The sequence below is a fragment of the Vespa mandarinia genome, chromosome 19, assembly GCF_050613455.1.
Source record: "Vespa mandarinia isolate Hongniang chromosome 19, ASM5061345v1, whole genome shotgun sequence".
NCBI lineage: Eukaryota > Metazoa > Arthropoda > Insecta > Hymenoptera > Vespidae > Vespa > Vespa mandarinia.
Window position 1 is genome coordinate 494,463 of NC_140828.1, and position 18,038 is coordinate 512,500.

Sequence of the window (18,038 nt, forward strand, 5' to 3'; positions counted from 1 at the left end):
ACGTCGTTTCGGATTAACGTATCTACTACGTATGGAAGCTTGGTAGAAGGAAACTGAGTGAGTGAGTGAGTGAGTGAGGGCTTGGCTGGGGTTATAGGTGAGGCAGGAGGTGGGGAATTTGTGGAAAGAGAGAGAGGTAGAGAGAGAAAATGCGACGATAGACGAGACGAAGCTTGGCAAGGGGAGAAACGAGGGGTAGGGGGTGGAACGATGCGTCACAAACCTACGTGTGATTTTCACGAGTACGTGCTACTAGTAGAGCTATACTAGTTTCTCCTCGTGTGTTTTACAGTATCTCTAAAAGCGATGCCTATACTTATTCTCACTCGTTTACGGATTCTACCGGATTCGATTATTTTCATACGCTTTTACCGATTTTCCATCGTCGTGCTGCGAGAGAGAGAGAGAGAGAGAGAGAGAGAGAGAGAGAGAGAGAGAGAGAGAGAAAGAAAGATTGAAAATCAAATCTCATAGTAGTTCGTAAAATCTCTTTTTTTAAACCATCACCCACTCACTCCTATTTTCTTCTTGTTTTTTTTCCTTTCCTTTTCTTTTTCTTTCTTTTTTTTTTTTTTCAAATTGTTTCGAAAGAATCAAAAATGAAGTTGAAAAAGAAAAGGAAGAGGAGAAGTAAGAAGAAGAACTTTCTTCTCTTTTTTTTCTTTTTTTAGTTCGGAGAACATCGATCGTCTCGATTAACTTCCGGAATTATGGAAAAAGACGCTTCGTTTCTGTTCATTGAGTCAGTTCTTACGTATGTACATATGAAGAGAGTAATATCTTATTACGATTTTAACGATTTCCGGTCCATGTTAGACTCACACACATACATATCTATACGTTTATACGTTAGTTGTATACATAGATTAGATAGATGGATAGATAGATAGTTCGAGAATGCGAGTTTAACGTTAACGATTAAAGGTAAGACGTAAAGCAGACGCATCAGGGAAAGTTTAAAAAGATTGCTTTTAGGTTTTATGTGGGCGCTTAAAATCCCTAAATCTCTTCTAATCACGTATCCGACGATGACCGAAACAGACCACCATCTAATTCCTAAGATCATCATTCTATGTTTTACTTATCTCTGAAGATCAACAAATCTCTCTCTCTTTCTCGTTGTTACCATTTATAAATTTGTAATAATAATTCGACCGATCTTTCGAATCGATATTCTCAATAAAATAATAGTAAATGTTTTACTTACATTTTTTTTTTTTTGTAATGAGTGACTGAACGAAAGAGAGACAGAGAGGAAAAATTTATTTTTTCGAATTATAATCTCATCGTGGTTATAATAATGATCACCTTCTCTCATGGTGCAGCACCATACATTGTAAACGAGTGCGGTGTCGTTTATTACGTTTGGTCCTGTCGTAGTACGAAGTAGTAACGACAGATCATGGATTACAACTGCGACACGTGTTACGGACACGTTTACTGGCATGACGTTAACACGTGCATCGACGAGAGGACACCAGGATGGTGAGGGAGGGTGTAGAAGAGTTAGGGAGGTATATACGCTCATACACAGATACATATATGCGCACGAATACACATAGCCATTGGTTATATGAGAACACCAGGGGACATCCAGGACGCAAGCCAGGACATAACCCTGGATCCAACCCAGGACACGAATAAGAGAGTAGATTCTCGCGTCCGTTCTGCGGAATGATTTACGTGCGGTCTCACGTAACGCCAGCTGGAGACGACTGTCCAAAGGTGTTCAAAAGTTACCATGGAAATCAACTTTAGACTTTAATGTCCTCTTTGATCGTTAAATCGACCATCGAACCACGTTTATGTCTCTCTATCTCTCTCTCTTTCTCTCTTGAGATTTCGTTATTTTTTTTTTTTTTTTTTTTTTTTTTTTTGTTGACTTTACGATTTCCGTACTACTACTGTACCTCATCCAATGTAATATTCTAAAAGCATAGATATATATCGTTTTTTTTTCTTTTTTGCGTGTATTTTCCTGATCTAATTTTTTCCTAGACGATGTCTCCTTTTCTTCTTCTCTCTTTCACAAGAGAAAGAGAGAGAGAGAGAGAGTGTGACTCAGCAGCAGGCGGCGGGTCACTGGCAAAGATCCAAATGCCACCTTGTTCCGTGTCCTCCATGGATATTCTCCCTCTTTACAATTTCCTTTTTTTTTTACCCTTTTAACATTTCGTATCTCTGACTCTGACGAATCTGACTCGGTATTTCTTCTTTTCGTATTTATTAAAGTTACGCGAATGAAAAATAATAAAAGGAATAAAAGAAGTAAATGAAAGATAAAGAAGAATATTCGCTTATGTTCGTTCTCTTTTTAGAATATTTTACGCGGAATGAAAAACTCGATTTAAGACCAAGAAATATATATATATTTATATATATATATATATAAGTCGTTCTCTCAGCTAATTGAATTCAATCAAAATTGCTACTCTAATTGCAGCGTCAAATTTCTATCCATCTATCTATCTATTTATCTATCTCTTGTACACGTGATCTCTCATATAACCCTCACCTTCAAAAGTTGTTCATCTTTCTCTCTCTCTATTTTCAACCCTCTAACCTCATCTACCCTATCCATCCCTCCCTCCTTGTTCCGCATACTTTTCCTCTCTTCCTAAAGGCCGAACTTTCGAGTTTGCGGAACTGAATCTTAAGTATCCGGATCTTCTATTCCCTCCTTCGTTCTCACCCTCTCTCTCTCTCTCTCTCCCCCTCTCTCTCCAATTTAAACTTCGGTCACGAATGTTATATCGTCGTGCCCTTGAAAGCGGGTTAACTCGGGACGAATGGGGTGACATTCGCGAATTGCGTGACACTTTATTATCGAAATTATTAAAAAGTGAAATCCGATGAAAAGGAAAACGATATCGTTCCTGTTATATCCAATGTTGTTTCTCTCTCTCTCTCTCTTTCTCTATCTCTCTTTTTTTTTTTGAGGTCGAGAAGAGGCAAGTGAAAAAAAAGTTGACGCCATAAATTCATCGTCGCTCTGTCGTCGTTATCGTTAAAAACGTTGAGAGAGATATAGAAAGAGAGAGGGAGAGAGAGTGTGTGAGAGAAGGGATGAGAAGGAGCAAAGGGGAAGTAAGAACACACGTCTACGATAGAATATTTCTTACTCTAAAACTCCTCATGAGATTTCTTAGGATCATATTTTAACCATTCCCCTCTATCCTCATCACGTTACTCTCCCTCACACACCCTCCACTTTTTCTTTTTTTTTCTTTTCAACTATTAGATATCGCGATGAAAACTTTATGTTTCGATCGTATATTTATTTACTTTTTTCTTCCTTCCTTTTTTTTTCTTTTTTTTTTTTTCGTTTCGTTTCGTCGACGAAAATCTCAATGTCGTTCTCTCGCGTTTCCCCTTTTTCTATCTCTTTCTCTCTCTTTCCTTTATTTTTTTTTTTTACCTTGTTTCTTTTTTTACATCTCGAGTACAAATTTCGTTTCTTCACATTCGAGATGATGGGATTCGAATCGATGATAGAGAATAGACGCGCATATACACATAAATACACATAGAGACACAATCGCACAAACATACACATAGAGATAAACGACATTTTCCTTTCATTCGTCGTGTTTATATCTTCTTGTTTATATAATATCTCCAAGTTTGTTTCTTTCTTTTTTTTTTTTTAATTATTTTTGTTCTCTTTTCTCTTTGTTTTTTTTTTTTTTTTTTGTGTAGAAGAACTATTTAGAAGAAAAGGAAAAAAAAAGATTTACTTTGTGATTTTCATTGTCAGAGATAGAGAAAGACGGAAAGAGAGAAAGAGATAGAAGATTTCTCTATTGTTTATTGCTGTCCTACTGATCGAACAAAGAAGAGAAAAGACATTAGTTCTCTTTTATCGTTATTTTACGCCTCGTTATCACCTTTCTCGTCTTTCCTATTGCAAAATCTTTCTAATATCTATAATACATATATACATATATATATACGTATGTACTTAGTACCACATATTTATGATGTAATTTAAGCGGGAAAGAAAGTCAACGAGAAAAGAAAAGAAAAGAAGAGAAAAGGAAAAAAATAAGAAGACAAAAGAAAAGAGGAAAGAAAAGAAAAGAAAAGAAAAGAAAAGAAAAGAAAAGAAAAGAAAAGAAAAAAAGAACAAATAAACAACAAAGAAAAGAGAAAATGGTGTTGTACGAAGAAAAAGCGTTAAGTCAAGCGTCGTTTGCCCTCTCTTGGTCCGTACGGGCTGACAATCATCGAACAGCTGACACACGCGGTCGCACGATAAAAATAGACCCTTCCAGAGAGGGAGAGCGAGAGAGAGAGAGAGAGAGAGAGAGAAAGAAAGAGAGAAAATCGAACTTTTACGGGTCAGAGAGACGAATAAACGTGCGCTCGCGCACGCGAATAAAAGAAAAAGAGAACAACATAGAAAGAGAAATATAAAGAGAGAGAGAGAGACGGAAGTCGTCGTCGTAGATCGATTCCGGAATCTTTCGAGAATTTCAACGATCGAAAAAATTGAAGAATATTCTTACGAGAGAAATATTCAAAGAGAAAAGAAATAGAAAAAAAAAAAAACGAAAACAAGAAATAAATGAAACGAAAAACACACATTAAAAAAAAAAGGAAAGAGAAAAAAAAAATATAGAAATTCTATCTATTCCATCATCATTCTTCTTCACCTCATTCTCCTTCTCTTCTTTCTTCTCTTTCTTGTCCCTTTTTTATCAACCCTCTACTCCCTCCTCGTTCTCTCGTTCACCCTCTCTCTTCTAAACCACACCTCGCACATTATCCATTTTTTTTTCCTTTTCTTCTTTTTTTTTCCTTTCTTTCTTTCTTTCTTTCTTTTCTCGAGAGCACGTATTCGATTAGAATGCGACTAAGCTTAGTTTTCTATCGATGCGTAAGACGACAAATAAAAAAAAACAACGGCGAAAAGAATGAATGGAGATGCCTCGAATAACATTCATAATAGAGTCCACGCGATTCCGACCGAGAGCACGTTCTTTTCGTCTCTCTCTCTCCTCGCTCTTTTTCTCTATCTGTTTTTTCTGTTTCTGTTTCTGTCTATCTTTCTCTCACCTCTCTTTCTCTCTCTTTCTCTCTCTCTCTCTCTCTCTCTCTTTTCGTCTCTGTCTGTTTCTGTCTCCCTTTCTTTTAACTTCTTTTCGATCTATACGACCCACCCTCTCGTTCGAAAGCAGAAGTAAAACTCAAGAAAATGTTCCAACGACGATTGACTTCATCTTCCGGTCCGATCCTTCGCGAATGTCACTGAATTTTTCTGTTACTTTTTTTTTTTTTTTTTTTTTAATAATAATAATAATAATAGTAATAATAATAATAATAATAATAATAATAATAATCACCCAACTCGAAAGAGATGACAGGAAATTTCTTCTGACTTGTGTATCTTTTTCCTCTTCTTTTTCTTCTTCCACTTGTTCTTCTTTTTTGTCTTCGCCTTCTTCGTCTTCGTCGTCTTTTCCCTTTTTCCTCCCTTTTTTTTTTTATATTTATTTCCTCCTTTTCTCTTCTTCACTGTCTCTTCTTCCACGTGTCTCCTTCCTTCTCGCTCTCTCTCTCTCTCTCTCTCTCTTTCTCACTTTCTCTTTCTGGTTTTTTCTTTACTTTCCTTCTTTAAATCCTTTTCACACGACGATCACTGCTCCCCTGTTTTATTTCTCTCTTCCCCCTTTCTTTTTTTCCTTGTTTTCTCTTATTTTCTTTTTATTGCCCTAATTTTTTTCCCTCTTCTCCCGTCACCGGTATCCTCTCGCCTCATCCCCATAACTCTCCCTCCCACCCTCCGTTCCACCCTCGAATTTAGGTTACCTCCTACTTCAAGCTCTCGTTTCGTTTCTAAAGTATAGCAAAAGTATAAAAGAAAAATGAAAGTGAGTCTCCTTCCTCCCTACCTACCTCCCTCCCTCCCTTCCTTCCTTCCTTCCTTTCTCTTATCCACCCACAACGAATGCGCTTTCCTCTTTTTCTAATTCTCTAAAACCCCATCCCCGAAACCCCCGCTTGGTTATTTCCTCCCGTTTTTTTTTTATTTTTCCTTTCCGTTTATATTCTTTCTTCCTGCGGAACGCAAGCACTAGAACGGCGTGCGGAATTCGAACCGGGGTTTCGATTTGTTAGCGGCACCCGCTTGGAGCTGGTCGGCATAACTGCGTTCGAGTAGACCGCTCGCTCCCGAATTCTCCCTCTTCCTCTTTCATCCTCTCTCTCTCTCTCTCTCTCTTTTTCTCTTACTCTCGCACCTTCTGCACTCCTCTCTCTCTCTTTCTCTCTATCTATCTTACTCTGTCTCGCTTACTCTGTCTGGTGGCCTCCTTTCTCGCTCTCGCTCTCCTTTTTCCCTCTCTCCCTCTTTCGTAAACACCTCTACCCTCCTCCTACTCCTTCTTCTTCTTCTTCTCCTTCTCTTCCTCCTCCTTCTCTTCGATCCAAACCCGCTATCTTACCGATCTAAAATTACCGCAGAAACGATGAACGTCGCACTCTCTCGTTCTATCTCCCTCTCTCTCTCTCTCTCTCTTGCTCTCTCTCTCGCTCTCTCTCTCTCTCTCTCTCAGTCATTCTTCGCTACCGAGTTTTCCTCTTCCTCTCTTCCTTCTTTCTCTCTTCCTTCTCTGCTTCCTCCCTCTGACCTCTCGCGTGCTTTTCATCGCACACGCGCTTCCAAAAAGGAGTGTCGGGGTGAGCGACTCGTTCTTCTTTCTCTTTCTCTCTCTCTCTCTATCTCTCTCTCTCTCTCTTTATCTTTATCTTTCTTCCTCCCTTATTTTCTCAGTTTCTTTCTATATCGCCTTTGATTACCAGTAGATCATGTTTATGGATCGATATCTCGACATTTAGAGAGACGAAGGGGAACACTCGATCGATACACACACCCACACATGTATGTATAAATGTATGTATATGGATAGCTCGTTGATCAATCAGATCCTTTAGATCGAATTGCTCGTTTGATCAATAAAATATCTATCATGATAAAGAGGTTTGAAACAGATTATCACTTTTTATCATAAGCGATGAAACAAAAGGGAGAGAGATAAAAAAATATAGATAGATAGATAGAGAGAGAAAGAGAAATAAGTAAGTACTTATCTATACATACAGAGTATTTGTAATATACTCTGTGTATTCATTGAATAGTTGAGATATGGAGAAAGAGAGAGAGAGAGAGAGAGAGAGAGAGAAAAAAAAATAGAAGAAGAAGATGAAGAAAAAAAGAAAAGATTTCGTAAACATATTGATATAATCCATACATATTTTTTTTCTACGTAGATATTCTAAACAATTCAAATCGTATAAATTCCAAATTAAAACTCTACGTAATTCTACGAAATCGCGAAAACAAAATCTTTCGAATGATTTTACGAGTTAGAATATTTTTCTTTTCCCTCTCTTTCTCCATCTCTCTCTCTCTCTCTCTCTCTCTCTCTATGCCTCTCTGTCTTTCTGTCTCTTATTTTCTACGACGTGTCGAAACTATCTTTGTTTAGTTCGATCTCTCGATTTTTAGAGTGCACAATGGCGTAGTATGTGCACACGTTATGTCCTATAAATTTCTGTTGAGTGTTTCACGCGTCATAAACTTATGAATGAGATTGAGAGAGAAAGAGAAACACAAAGAGAGAGGAAGAGATAGAGAGAGAGAAAGAGAGAATAGTTCGAACGTAAGCTTTTGTCAATGCAAAAACGAAGGTAATCAAACACATTGAATGAATATAGGTGGGAGTCGTCATCTTTTCAGTATTTCATCTCAGACGATGAGAAATCGTTCCTAACGTTTTATCGATCCTCCTACGAAAGAACACTCGACGTAAATTTTCCATTAATGATCCTCTAACACGCACACATACGCATACACAGTGAACGAGAACGAGCGAGAACAACCAAGAGAAAGAGTGAGAGAGAGAGAGAGAGAGAGAGAGTAAAGATCCTTTCACAAAGAGAATATCTAAGTTGAAATCGCTCGACTATATTATTTTCAAAGCTTATACTAACGAATTATAGGCAAGTACTTACTTACACATACGTATTTATACTATTCGTTTTGCCAAATTCAATCAAGTGTTGATTTCTATTCATGTATTTACCGAAATAAATTCGTGACTTTGAACGCACCTGTCGCGTTTCTATTTCGATATTTACTTTATATATAAGTCCGTATGTATGTATGTATGTATAAATTATTTAATTTCGCGATTAATCTAAAAGATTTAAACAACGTATGTTTAAAAAGAAAGTGCGAGAGAGAAAGAGAGAATATGAATTAGATAACATTCAGTTATCACTTTCGTTATCAGGATTCTAAAAAAATTGTCCCGTCACAAGGCTCCTATCATCGCCTAGATATATATATATATAATACATACATACATATATTGAATTCGTTCGACGGCCGAACGTTTTCCTATGCGGCTTTGCCAAAAACAACGGGTGAATAATTTCAGTCGTCTTTCGTGATAAAAAGAGAGAGATAGATAGACATAGACAGAGAGAGAGAGGGAGAGGGAGAGAGAGAGATAACAAGTCGGTGGGGTCGAAAAATTGCATCCTTTACGTCACGCCGCGGAAAATGCATATGCATATATACGCTCCCACGTAAAACGCTTGAAAACGTTCGTATTCCGCAGGCGATGCTGTGATGCCGACGATATTTTGGCGAGCACCTAAATAGGAAGGCACCGTCACCAGTAACACGCGAGCACATGACCATTCCCAGGACCTTCCGTTTCCTCGTTCTAACGCGATATTGTATTCTACTTTCTCTCTCTCTCTCTCTCCTCTCTCTGTCTTTTTCTCTTTTGCTTTATCTCTGTCTCCCTTTTTTTTCTTTTTTTTTTTTCGTACGTACAGAAAGAATGAGAGAGAGAGAGAGAGAGAGAGAGAGAGAGAGAGAGAAAGGGAAAGAGAAAGGGAGAATGGTCGCTCAGCTCGGAGTTTTAATTAACCGGTTTGTTTGTTTGCAGCAGTTTGCCATCCCTGAAACTCTTACATAGACACGCACTACTACGTTTCTGTGCATTGATATATATATATATATACATATATATATATGTATGTATGTATGGATATGTATGTATAGATGGATGGATGGGTGGATAGGTGGATGATTGTTTGGATGTAATGTATATATGTACTTGTGTATGTATGTATTTTATATACATATATTTATGTACGAATGCGTACGATTATAATTGGAGATGGTCTCCGATATATTTACGTCCTTCTCTAAGGATTTCTTCCTGATCCTGGATTTATCTGGACAGTTACACGATTTAATTAAATTACATTCGTTTAATTTTTAAGATCGTATAACGCGCGTTATGATTTAATCTGTACAAAACGATGATCGATAAATTAAACGAATAATCTTATTTTCAAATATTTGATAGAAGATCGAAGATCGAGAGAATATTTTCTTTTTTCCTTTTCTTTTTATTACAACGAATCGAGAAGAGATCCTTTAAGGAATAAAAAGAAGACGAATAAAAAAGGAAATAAAAAATGAAAGAAAAAAAAAGGAAAAAAGAAAAAAAAAGAGAATCCAAGAAACTTTTGAACATTAGTATTAGATAAAATATGTGCAAGTTTATGACATTAGTTCATAGCCATCGTTAACTCATTGATAGATAGAGATCCATCTGTGTCTATGTATATATGTACATATATATCTATATATCTATCTATGTATGTATTTATGTATATACGTACACAAAACTCGTTCTCAAAACTCGCCAACAGCAGAATTACATTTTTTTCCGAAGGGCTTTCGTATCGTTATCCCTCCTCCTCCCTCTTTTTTCTGCTACCCTTTACCCCCTCCTCAAACATTGCGCGTTATCGAGCTTCATCCCCTTCTCTCTTTCTCTTTCTCTTTTCGTATAAAATAATAACGAACCTGAGTCGATCTCGCTGATTAATAATTAGTGATCATAGTATTGGCTTCGAGAGTAGGAAAATTCGTCGCCATGTTGAGAAAATAATACATACATATATATGTACATGTATATATGCGTACGTACGTATGTATCTCGATGATTAAAAAGTGCGTCGAAAGAAAGAAAAAAAAAGAAAAATCTCTCCTTCCTCCTCCTCTTTCTCCCTCTCTCTGTTTGTCTTTCTTTCTTTTCCCTTTTTTTTCTTTTATTTTACGTTCACTCGCGACGACACACGCTTGATGAATTCCGCGCTTTTCCGCTTTATTCTCTCTTTTCTTTTTTTCTCTTCTTCTTCTTCTTCTTCTTCTTCTTCTTCTTCTTCTTCTTCTTCTTCTTCTTCCTCCTCAAACGACAATTCCTTTCGATGAAATTTTCAAAAGTCCCGAATGAACGAAGCTAGAGAGATATGTCCTCCGCACGAATATTTAACGTGCGAATTAAATCGTACGCGTTTGTCTCGTCTCGTTTCGCCTCTTTCTCTCTCTGTCTCTCTCTCTCTCTCTCTTTCTCTGTACGCGTACTACGTGTAAGGGAACAAGAGAAAGAGAAACAGAAAGAGAGAGAGAGAGAGAGAGAGAGAGAGAGAGAGAGAGAGAAAGAGAGAGAAAGAGATTACTCGTTTCATCTATGGAGAGACGCGCGTTTTGTTCATTCCGCGTTGAACGGGAGCGCGAGCGCGCGCGGTAACATCGAGTTAATTAAACTTTCAGTACGGCGAACAGGAGAAACGCAACAATTTTTTGTTGGTCGATATTTTCGATAGGCGCGAGTCTATTCTCTTCTTTTTTTTTCTCTCTTTGTCTCTCTTTCTCTTTGTCTCTCTATAGTCTCTCTTTCCCTTTCTCCTGGATACTCGGTCTGTTATGAATTTTTCTCTTCGTTATTTTTCTTTCTTTCTCTCTCTCTCTCTCTCTCTCTCTCTCTCTCTCTCTCTCTGTCTATTTTTTTCTCCTTTCTCGTTTCGTTTGATACTCGCTCGTTCTACGCGATGAATAATCGAGCATCCGAGACGAGTTTCTCGAGTAATTAAAAAAAAACGACTAGTTCAATGGTGGTAGAGAAAAAGAAAAAGAGAGAGAGAGAGGGAGAGAGAGAGACGACAACGACGACCACGACGACCACGACGACGAGAATGAAAAATATATTTCATCTTTGTCATCTAATATTTTATCGAAAGCAACCAACGATCGATCGTATCTTTCCGAAAAAAAAAAAGTAAAAATAAATCGAATGTCAATGACAGCGAGTCATGTTCGTCGTTTGATGATCTAAGAGGTTTTTTTTTGACGGGACAAATTTTTCACGCGTTCTTTCGTAATTTCTCGACGGCTAACGAAAAAGAAACAAACACACGGACGCAAAGACATTTTTCATCGATATCCCTTTGGACCCGTTGAAAGGAAAACATTGTGGCGTAAAAGAAGAAGAAAAAAAGGCTAAAGAAAAAGAAAAAGAGAAAATGAAAAGCTCTCTTTTTATCTTGTTTATTTTAATCCTATTCGAGACACCTGTGTGTGTGTGTGTGTGTATATATGTACGAAAAATAATAATTTAAAGAAAAAGTAGTATACCTACGTATAGAAAGGAATGCATTTATGTGAATAAAAAAAAAAAAAAAAACAATTAATACATTTCACTTAATAAAAATATAGACAAACGAATAAAAAGAGTTTATATGATGTGATCGATGATCGATGTAGAGAGAAGATCTTATCGCATGCCACGGTCAAATAGATTTTAGTTGTTTATAAAGGGCGAAGAGAAAAGAGAGAGAGAGAGTGAGAGTGAGAGAGGGACTTGATAATATATATATATAATAGTAGTATATTGTCGATAGAAGTAAATATAAATAATATCGGTAGCATGGATTTACATACACATACATATACATACAGAGTGAGAGAGATAGAGAGATATGTATCGTTGAGAAACAGACAATCGAACAAGCAAGCAAAGAAGGAAGATGTATGTATCTATCTATGTATCTATATATGCATGTATGTATGTATGTATGTATGTAGCTTTCGATTCACATGGCGCACCATTAAGCACGGTGAGGAGCCCTTACTATCGTCCCGGACCAATCCCTGACTATTTCAAACCCAGTGAAATCCCTTGGGTACTACGAATCGGTGGCCATGCGACAAATTAACTTGAATCGTAACATCGGACTCTAGGACCCTAAGTGAGAGAGAGAGAGAGAGAGAGAGAGAGAGATCCTGTGTGATGCAATCCAGTGGGACACTCGGCCCTTCTGAACTTTCCCAACCATCCGGACCAATAACCAACACAGGACGTTTCGAGAGATCTCGTTAAACTAATTAAGCTCGATTGCTCGAACGATTTCGTTCGGAAAACTTGAAATTATATATATATATATAAATATATATATATATATATATATATATTTATTTATTTATTATTATATATAATTGTATTTTTTATATATATGTATATATATGATTTTCAATATTTTTATCATTTGATAATTGATTTGTTAATATCTTTTATGTTAATTTATCAATATCTTTTATTAATATTTTTATCAGTAGTTTAATTATTAATATTTATTAATTTATTCTTTATGCGGAATCTTCTTTTTTCTCTTTTTTTTTTTTTTTTTTTTTTTTTTTTTTTTTTTTTTTCAAAAAACGTCGGGACAGATCAGAATTTTGTCAAAATTATTTTCTATCAGATAATTAGAATGTCAGCAGAATTTTGTCGTAAACTATCGACTTAAAATTTACTTAAAAAAAAAATCACTAGATTTCCTAATAATCCTAGTGAATATTTTTCGTTGGAACATTATATATACGTGTGTCTATGTAATAAATGATTTTTTTCTATCATCATCAAGGGTACGTGTTTTCGATAGATTACTTCAATGCGTTTCGTTTACACGTGAAGAAAAAATAATAAACAAAAAAGAAAAGAAAAACAAAGGAAAAATTCTGAAGGAAAAAACGTCAGCCTTGATTTTTGGAAGTTAAAAAGATGCCAATAGATAATTCATTCGGAAATCTTTCGTTTATTACGAAAGCTACTCATCTCTTTCTCGTATCGAGCGAGGTTCGGTGTGCCACTCGCCGTGGCAGGTTAATCAATTATTTATCGTCACGATTAGTTCGTCCGACGAATAGGGGGAGAACGTTCACTGGCGTTAACCTGTTGCTTCGGTTGACGGATTTATTACCTACCGTCGATGAATATTTCAATGTGGATGCCTACCTTACTTGGCATTAAGCTCGGTAAGAAGAGGTTGGATACAAGGACAGCAAATACTTAACTTGACAATGATCGTCAGACGATTTTCGAAATATTTTATTTTACCAATCGTAATTTTCATCTTGCGATTCGGAATTTCCCAAATTAACGTCGACGCAGTTCCCAGTATTTCAAATTAAAAGAAAAAAAGAAAAGAAGAAAGAAAGAAAAATGAGTTACCAAAAATTCGTAATCCTTGTATATTTCGTTATAGGAAAAAAAAAAGGAAGAATAGAAAGGAAGAAAACAAAATTTTAAAAACCTCTCAACACGCTTGAGATACTAACAACGTATGGAGGTTTGTCGTACGGATATAACAACTTTCTAATATAAAATAATCTTAATTTGTAAAAGTTTCATTGGACGAAGTTTACTTCGATACAATTTTGCTAGAACTTAAATTGTCACTAAAAAGTTGTTAGAATTGGCTAACCGCAGCATTAAATGCAGACATTGCGTCATAGTCCTACGAAACTACTTGTGCATTTTCTCTGGAATACCGCCTAAAGGCATTTCAACGAGAACCACCTTCAGATGCTGCAAGTATTCTCACTAAAAGTGTTTCTTACTCGTCCATTGGGGTCTCGTAAACGGAGGCTTTTTATATAAAAATCCCGTCGCCCCTATCCCCATCCCCATTCCTGGTTTTCCTTTAAAAGAAGTAATCAAGTGACGTCAAAGTTTCATACCAATTCAGGACTACTTTGGTGAACATCAAATTCGAAAGTTACTCTATTCCGCACCACCTCCCCCAATCTTTTTACCACCCAACTTCACAATGAACATGTTACTTAAATTTGTCGATAAACTTTTGAAAGACCCTATAGACAATGACATACAAAAGTACGAATTAAATTCGATCATTGAGATGATGAACACGTGTTTTGTATTTCAATTTTCTTTTTTTTTTTTTTCCAAACAAATTTAACCATTCGCAAATCATCAAGTTTCTCTAAAACAAATTCTTCCTTTTTTTCGAAATAAAAAGTAAAAAAAAAATATTAAAAAAATAAATAAACAATGTATTAAAAATAAAAAATTTCAAATACACGGTATATTATCGAAATTATCCATTGAACGATGATCACAATGATCCATAGCTGACGTCAACCGGAGTTCGTATTTTATTTCAACCTGAAATCACGGATTTTTAAGGAAATCACGCTTTTTAGAATTCGAAACGAGTTGTAAGACTCGTTTTAGGAACAACTTATTTAATAATAAAGAATATAATTGGCTCGATTTAACTTGTACTATTATAACCTCTCTCGAACAAATTCATGCGATTATTACATGAATATGTATATGAAATTATCCCAAGCTGTTTGCAGGAGAATGCATTGAGTTACGTATACATTATTAAGTAAATACATACAATTTTCATACTATACTCAGTTAGTTGGTATTTATATTATACATTTATAATATATTTAGCAGTATACTGTTGTATACGTATTACATGTTATTTTATGTTAGTCTTTCTATTAAGTAGAATAATAATTTTTAATTGCGTGGGAATAAATTTAAAACATTTCATTTTATTTTTATTTCTTGAGATGCTTAAGGGAACAATTTCGTAGAGGAAAAAAAAAGATTTCCAAAATGGATGGAATTTGTTTCTTGCAGATTTACAGGAAAAATCTGTAGGAAAAAAAAATTGGAACGAACGATTGATTCAATTCCTTTCGACCATTATTTTTTTTTTATTTTTATTTTTATTTTTTAGTCACAATCATCGATTCGTACGAAAGTACGTATGTATTAGGATTTTGGCGTCGTTTCAGATAACCATGGCGAAGGGAGTGAAAGTCGAGAAATGGGGTGGACTGGAGGTTGAAGGTTCAGAGGGTGGCTGGTGGGTAATAGGGGTAGAGGGGGTTAAGGATGGGACGTTATCAACGGCTAACGAGTTTCTATTGTCCTCGAGGAGGCATCATAACAATAGGAAAAGGCTTGTATTATTTCTAAAAGTCGAATCAAGAAAAGTTTCGGCGCTTAAGTTTGTTGAACATTGTGCAACCATATAATCCACTTCCTCCGTCTATTTCTATATTTCTTTCTTCTTCTTCTTTTTCTTTTTATTCTTCATTTTATACCGAAAGACCATAGAAATCTCAAGATTTTTTGTCGTTGCGTATAAAAGAGGATCGATACCGTTCTAGGGTATTTTTCCATTTTTATGGTGATCGTATAAGTCCATCGAAATCTCATGATTTTCCATTGTATGCGTTTAGAAGAGGATTTGAAGAGAATAGAAAAAAAAATGAAGGAATCGCGAGAGTTAATAAAAAAAATGTAAACGAACTAATCGCAAGATATCTAATCTCAACAAAAATTTTACAAAGTTACGTAGAAGAGAATCGTTCTGTGCCTTTTTTCATCTTCATGATTGATCGTAAAATCGATTGATAAAAAGATATGACATATAAGATTTATAATACATACGTACGTATTCGAAAACTTGTACGATCTCTTTCTCGTTTCAAAGAAAAAAAAAAAAAAAAAGAATGAATAGAAAGAAGTAATTTTTTTCGTAGTAAAATTTAGCTTTTAAGAAAAATCTTTCCTGCGGTATCCGCAGGATCCGCAGTATGAGAGGCTTATCTTTGGAGTTTCGTCGAAGTATAGTAGTAGCAGCTTTCGTTCCAACTCTCGTTTCTCTCTCTCTCTCTCTCCCTTTCCCCACCATTGGAACCTCCCCCTTTCTCATCCTCTCTTTTTATCTCTCGTATCTATCCTCTTTCTCTCTCTCTCTCTCTACCGAGCACTATTCGATCGTTATCTAAACGATCTCTTGGTACGCTCGAGCTAGCATGGTCGAAGCGAAGATAACGCAGCATCTGCCAGGATCACCTACGTCCAAGAGGATCCAAGTGGAAAACGACCGTCTGGAAAGCTCACTCCCTTATTCTGGAGTCCTCTTACTTTCCTTGAAACGACTTCGAATTAACTCTTTTCATTGTTACGTTATTAGACCGCAGGAGAAGGATAGAGAATGAGAGAGTACGATAATGGGATATATCTCTATATTACTCTATTTCTATCTTTCTCTCTCTCTCTCTCTTTTTTTAATGGCTGCGTGTATAGGGGGGATTTCTTTTTTAACTATCAATCAACGTTTTAACAACTATATCTAATTTTTCGTAAATAATGTATAAATTAATATTAAAAAAAAAACAGGGATTTCTTTTGAATGTAAGTAAAATCTCAGAGACGAGATGTAAGGGTGGAAAAAAAGAAGAACAAAAATGAAAAGATTTCTTTGAATCGATCTATATGTCTTTTCAGTTTTTCTTTTTTTTTCATTTCCCTTCCTATTTTTTTTTTTTTTTTTTCTTTTTTTGCCATCGAGCGTAAGTAAGTAATTTCAAAGAAGAGACGTGAGAGTAAAGAAAGAAAGAAAAAGTAAAAAATAATTTCTTTGGATTGACTCGACGTACGTCTTTTTAATTTTTTTTTTTTTTCTTTTTTTATTTATCTTCTCTTTTTCCTTTTTCTTTCATCGAACATATCGTAGTTACTCAATTATCATCAATAAGACATTGATTTCTTATAAAAGTGAGTTATTTCAAAGGAGAAAAGATGCGAGGATTCGAAAATGGAAAAATGAAGAATAAAAAGAGGAAGAAAGGAGAAGAAAAAAGAAGAACGATCAGAGGTAGAGGGAAGCCTTCTAAACAAACTATTACTTCGATCGTACTCAGTTGTTTTAAACTTAAGAAATCAATAGTCGGTTCCTTCGAGTCGTTTCATTTTCATCTCTTTGGAGTAACTTCGAGCTCGATCGAGGAGGAACGTGGAAAAGAATCTCGAAGAAATTGCCGAGGCACTTGCAAGTTTTCTCATACAAAAGAAGGGAAGAAAAAAAAGTGGAGAGAGAGAGAGAGAGAGAGAGAGAAAATGTACCTGCTGTTGCAGACTACTTTGATATAAAAAAAAAAAAAAAAAAAAAGAAAAGAGAAGAAAAAGAAAATTACGATATGATTAATTACACAAGAATCATATATTTTATTCGATCCACGGGCCATTTAAATAATATTGTAAAATATTTATTATAAATTCGATAAAATATTTATTTAATTCTGATCGAATCAGAAATTAAAAATAATATTAAAAATAATTAATTAATTTTCTATTTATATAAGTGCACACGAAGTAATAATTGTAATAGACAATAACGAGCTACCTAGAATTGAGAATGTCGAATAGAGTGATATATACCTCTTATCTATTTATATATACATCCGTACAAAGCTATATATATATATATATACAGACATAGCTACACATATACGGTTTCGTATATATAGTAAATGTAGTATACGTTCTATGGTGTCTACGTTTCGCAATGATATGCAAGAAGAGGAATGCCAATCGATTCCGCCTACGCCGTTTTAACTTCGTGCTCGCAACATACACGTATATATATATATATATATATATATATATATATATATATATATACACACGTAAACATACGTTTAAATATACACTTAAGCATACATGTACACGTGGAATGATAACACGTGGTATCTAATAGATCGTACACCTAGAATTTTCTTAATCGAGTTCGAGAAACGTTGTACATATGCAGCATCGAATTTCTTCTTCCTTAGGACTTGTATAAAACTTATTTTATACACATGCACATACGTACATTTACGTACGTACGTATCTACGTAAATGTAGACACGTACACATCTACGTTACTTTTAAAGAACGCAAAGTGAATTTCCATTCGACAGGAGAGAAAGAGAAGGAGAGAGAGAGAGAGAGAGAGTGAGGGAAGTGGGTTCGAAGTGTGGGTGTAGTAGGTGTGGATGAGAAGAAAGGGGAAAG

At 35.5% G+C, this 18,038-nt stretch overlaps 2 protein-coding genes across 8 annotated transcripts in view; one reads left to right on the plus strand and one right to left on the minus strand.

Annotated features, from left to right (window-relative positions):
* The window catches only part of LOC118449833 (uncharacterized), a 77,060-nt gene extending 71,283 nt beyond the window's left edge, over nucleotides 1-5,777 (minus strand). For 2 of the 4 annotated variants that reach the window (XM_035884929.2, XM_035884927.2), the window contains exon 1: nucleotides 5,346-5,767. The gene's annotated coding sequence lies outside the window, so the exon portion shown is untranslated. Of the gene's footprint in view, nucleotides 1-5,345 lie in introns of all 4 variants that reach the window. The other 2 variants (XM_085662814.1, XM_035884928.2) reach the window with 2 other exon arrangements.
* Ror (tyrosine-protein kinase transmembrane receptor Ror) overlaps nucleotides 1-18,038 on the plus strand; it is a 188,181-nt gene that overhangs the window by 65,560 nt on the left and 104,583 nt on the right. The gene's annotated exons all lie outside the window — the stretch shown is intronic.